This window comes from Osmia lignaria, unplaced genomic scaffold, assembly GCF_051020975.1.
Source record: "Osmia lignaria lignaria isolate PbOS001 unplaced genomic scaffold, iyOsmLign1 scaffold0042, whole genome shotgun sequence".
In the NCBI taxonomy this organism is placed as follows: Eukaryota; Metazoa; Arthropoda; class Insecta; order Hymenoptera; family Megachilidae; genus Osmia; species Osmia lignaria.
This window is the reverse complement of record NW_027478183.1, coordinates 110,001-115,000: the sequence shown is the minus strand read 5'-3', so window position 1 is coordinate 115,000 and position 5,000 is coordinate 110,001. Positions and strand designations below refer to the sequence as shown.

General features: G+C 46.8%; 1 non-coding gene across 1 annotated transcript in view; it reads right to left on the bottom strand.

The window, feature by feature from the left end:
* Positions 1–4,997: 4,997 nt before the first annotated feature.
* LOC143307008 (5.8S ribosomal RNA) overlaps positions 4,998–5,000 on the bottom strand; it is a 155-nt gene continuing 152 nt past the window's right edge. Inside the window, exon 1 of the ribosomal RNA XR_013064256.1 lies at positions 4,998–5,000. This exon is cut by the window's right edge and continues 152 nt beyond it. This is a non-coding gene — a ribosomal RNA (5.8S ribosomal RNA).

The window sequence follows — 5,000 nt, the reverse complement described above, 5'->3', positions numbered from 1 at the left end:
TCCGAGATATCTCATCACTTCATCAGGCTTGGCTCCCGGTATTTTATCATCGCCGATTTTTAGCTCCGGGTCCTTTTGATGCCAGGTCTTATTCTTGGTGATGATCTCGAAGGCCGAGCATTTCGAGGCCGCAACGTTCATGTCGAGATCCTGGAGGAACTGGTGCAATATTCGAATTTGTTTTCTCGCTTCTTTTTCGTCCTTAGCCAGTAACACCATATCATCGGCGAAGGCGAGAATCGACAGGTTTTCATCTTCAACCGAGACTCCCGTTGTGTTGTTATTCAAATATTCGATAACGGGGTCTATTATTAGATTGAAGATTAGCGGGGATAGCGGGTCACCTTGTTTAACACCTCGATTTAGCGTGACGCTCACTTCCCCGTTGTTCGTTTTAACTTTTGTACGACATCTGTCGTACATTTGCCTTATTAGTTGAGCAACCTTTGAGGAGACTCCTTTTCGAGTAAGGCATTCCTTAATAGCCGCGTGTGGTACCGTGTCGAACGCTTTTGCGATATCGACAATTGTTACCACACCACCATTGCGTTTTTTCATCACCGCCAGGGCATGCGACAGCAATGCGATGTTATGTTTGCATCCGTCCTCCTTGGTGAAACCTTTTTGACGGATGGATTGCTGTACGTGCCTTCTCAGTCTAGCGTCGATCATGGCGGAGTACATCCTACCCAGCATTGACCCGATGGTGATCGGACGCCAATTTTTGACGTCCGCGGTGTCTTTTCCTTGCTTGGGTATTAGGGCTGTTCGATTTATCCTCCATTGTTCCGGGTAGTGGTCAGATAACATTAATAGGTTATACAATTTAGCTAGTATCTGAACCACTCCCTTCTTTCTCAAGTGTACTTTGCGCACACCGTCGACGCCTGCTGCTGAGTCGGTTTTTACCTTTCGCATTCTGACGATGATTTCCTCCGCCGTAATTGGCGTGCAGATTTCCCGCGTTGGTATGTGCGGCTGTCTTTGGTTTCCTTCGAAAGAGGGCAAGCCCTCGCATTCGCCAGTGGTTCCCCACAGCTCACCGTATAGTCCGATTACATCGGCGCTATTCGGTAAAGTGATTTTATCGCTTTCAAATTCTGCTCCCGTGATTGCCATGTCCACCAATTTCTTGGGGCATTTTTTGTAGACCTCCTGGTATCGAGCGTATTTGAATTTGCCAAGCTTAGTTCTCTTGCTTTGAGCCTTGGAGTTTGGCTTGGACTTTGAATTCTTCGAGTTTTTTGGGGTTTTTCGGCGTTTATCCCCCTCTCCGCCTTTTAGCATTTCGACTAGAGCATTCACAACGCGATTGATACCTTCGGGCCGGCATTCACCTTGGGCAAGTTTAACAATTTCGCTGTCAATTTTAGCCATTTCCGGATCCTCTAGAACGGGGCCAGCCCTGATACATTCGATTAGAGGTTCCTGCCATGCATCCTCCGCGTCGTCCTCATTTATCGTTTCGACCGGCGAGACGTGGATGTTGTTGGGTTCGGAGATGTTATTGGAGTTATCCTCCTCTGCCTCAGCCGGTACAACCGGCCTTTGGCGCGTATTTAGCTGTCTCCTTTTCTCACTGATCTGTTTCAGTGTTTTATCGGGGAAGTAATTTCTAATTTTAGCGCCTATCTGTTTTTCGGCTCTGAATCGGTCGTTTAACTCCCGAAGCAAAGCTGTCTCTTCCTCCGTCCAGACAGAGCATTTCCTGCCTTTCTTACCCTTACCTGGCTCTACAGTCTTGGCTCGTGCTGCGTTTCTGATGTCTGGGTGCATGTGCATTTCATGAATTGACAGTCCCCTTTTTGTGGCGAAGGTCTTGTCACACCCAGTGCATTTGAAACTCTGCTCAACAGGTTCACATTTACCCTTGCACTTCGGGATATGACATTTGATACTATGTATCTTTTCGGACTCTTTTCCACACTTCGCGCAGCACCAGACTAAACGCAGTTTTGGATGTTGTTTCTGCGCGTGTACTGCGATGGCTTTATCACTTGCGCATATTGTCTGTGTACCAGCCAGACTGCAGGCCAAGCAAGCGGTCGTCGAGGACAGGGGTATGTCAATTCGCTGAGCCAATTCGTGACCGTTTGAATCGCCAGGTTGTTTATCGGTGGCCCTCCTATCCAAAGCGGATATTTCCGCCACAGGGGTTCCAGGGCCGAGAACCCCTGCGTCCGAGGCTTTTTCGTTTGTGCATGTTCTACCCATAATTCAGTTTAGTTTATCGAAGGAGAGAGATCTAGGCGACAGTTCCATTTCGATGCCATCTCATGTCCATTTTCGTGCCAGTTCGGTATAAGGTTTAGCTGTCCTTTAGCATTTAACATTTAGCATTTCGCCTGCAGGCTTCGGCCCTGAGAGTACCCAAAGCAATAGCGTCGCCGACCGGTAATTCAAAGCTTGGCCAGTCCAAGGACTCCTCCTGCTAACAGCTGGCCAGACCCGGGGACGGCGCATAGTCCGTACATCCGGGTAATTATAACTGAACCTAGCTTGCGGCGGTCCTGACGCACACACATTCGAAAATGGATTGGTTGCGGCCTGATACCGTCTGAGTACCGTCGCGCAGTCGGCCAGGCAACCGAGGGTCTGTCACGAACACCGTTAAGGTGACGGACAGGCTCCGCCTCGGACCGTAGACCGACACGCAACGGGTCGCGACGTTCTACTAGGGGAGAAGTGCACGACTACCTCGCCGGAACATTCGCCGAAGGTGGTGTACCCTCGCTAATGGAACCCGAAGGTCCATCCGGGGCATCGCGCACCAACGGGAGCCAGCGTTGTTGACGATGAATCTCCCCATTCGATCTTTTGGGTTTCTCAGGTTTACCCCTGAACGGTTTCACGTACTCTTGAACTCTCTCTTCAAAGTTCTTTTCAACTTTCCCTCACGGTACTTGTTCGCTATCGGTCTCGTGGTCGTATTTAGCCTTAGATGGAGTTTACCACCCACTTAGGGCTGCACTCTCAAGCAACCCGACTCTAAGGAGAGATCCTCCCGAAACGCGTACCGGTCACTACGGGCCTGGCACCCTCTATGGGTAAATGGCCCCATTCAAGATGGACTTGGACGCAATTCGATGTCTCGGGATAAACGGATCCTCCTGAACACTACATTTCCCAGCGGCGGTACCGCGGGATTCAGTGCTGGGCTCATTCCTGTTCGCTCGCCGCTACTAAGGAAATCCTAGTTAGTTTCTTTTCCTCCGCTTAATAATATGCTTAAATTCAGCGGGTAATCTCGCCTACTCTGAGGTCGTCAATTTCTTTGGTTTCATCGAAAGGTGAATAATGATGCTCGATGCAAAAAAAAAAAAAATAAACGAAAAGAAGCAAAAAAGCAAACACGTAGAGAAACTGTGCGTGAATCAACCTTTCGCATATTCAATTTTTCCTCCTCTCTCGTTTCAAAATGTTTGTATTTATCGTTCGATGAAACGAGCACAAGAGGGAAAAAAAAGTTGAGACACGACGTTCCCATAATTTTCGTGTTATTTCCTTTTTGCTTCAAACATTTTGCGGACTGCAGCTTCGTCGTATTGCTTTTATCAATTTTTAACAATTTCAAAGCGAAGACAACTCGCAAGACGATCCATTTCGTCTCGGTTCAATTTTAACGTCCGTCCGTATTATTTTTTGTTCCACAAGAGATTTCGAATAGGTTTCTTTATTTATCATCCCTTCTTTTCGAGCGCCACGGAAGCAAGAGGAAAAGCAAGAGCGAGAGAACATTTCGCGTATACTTCATTTAACAATTTTAACCAACACGCGATGTACTCCACACACCTCTTAGATTTAACAACTGCTTTTCTCTTCTTCTCCCCTTAGCGCAAGGGTAAACCCCATTTGTCTCTTCTTTGGAACGCAACAAAACTTTCGAGGACTGGACGACCGAGCGATGGTCGCGCGGTCTTCGCTTATCTTTAACAAACGAAGTAGTCCGTATGTATTCTAAATGTTGAAGCCTCCTAGAGCTTTAAGCCATGCGAGACATTGAAATGCTGTTTTAACGGGAGCATGCATAATTGCTGCAAACATACTTTTATCACAAGTTCTAGCCACGCCACGGAGGCTTCGAAGTTCCTTCACCATTCGCTTTCCTCTCTTTTGTTACACAGTTTCAGACTACGATCAGGGGTACCGAAACGCTGTATTGATTGTAAACAACCATTTTTATCTTGGAGCGGAGCGTTCCTTTACTCGTTAGATTTGTCTTGTCGCGTGTGTATTCGCTTTTTCGACGCTTTTTAACCATTTAACTTGTTTAGCGAAGCTAAACGCACAGACAGACAAAAAAAAAGGAACAGCATCGCGCGTCAAACAGCGACGACCCATCTGAAGCGATCTTTCATTTATACACCGTTTGTAAACAGAGAGATGTATAAAGCGCGGGGAATCATTCGAAACCCTGGGGCTATTCGAGCTTGCATTTCAGCAAATTATCATCTCAAACATTTCACTCGTTTGCTTTTTCTAAATTTATAGGAGAGCTTCTTTCGTTTATTTTTGACACACCTTTCGTAAATATCGTTTCTGGCAACGTCGGGAGCGTGGATTTCTACAAGTGAACAATCGCGCCGATCCGATAACTTCCAGCAGGATGGAGAATCTTTATAGATTATCTTCCGAGAACTCGGTGCTTTCACGGGCGGTCGTTTATAAATTTTAACGAACGACTCGCGCGCCGTGACGCACTTGCGCTAGTTCGAAGAGATATTTCGAAATTTGTTTCTCTCCTTTAACGGCCTGCATTTAGTGTATCGGTTGCGATTTTCGTCACATCGTTTCCACGACAAACGCCGACGAACTGCCCAACTATCGCTCGTACGTTGCGACTCTTTCTTTGTTTATCGTTCATTCATTCTTTCAATTTCGTTCGATAATCCCGCTCCGAAACGTTCTACTTTCGTTGAACGACGGCGAGATGTTTAGAAAGAAATGAATTACTCTTTTTTCGAGAAGCAAACGCAAGCAGTCTTTTGTTAAGAAAACGA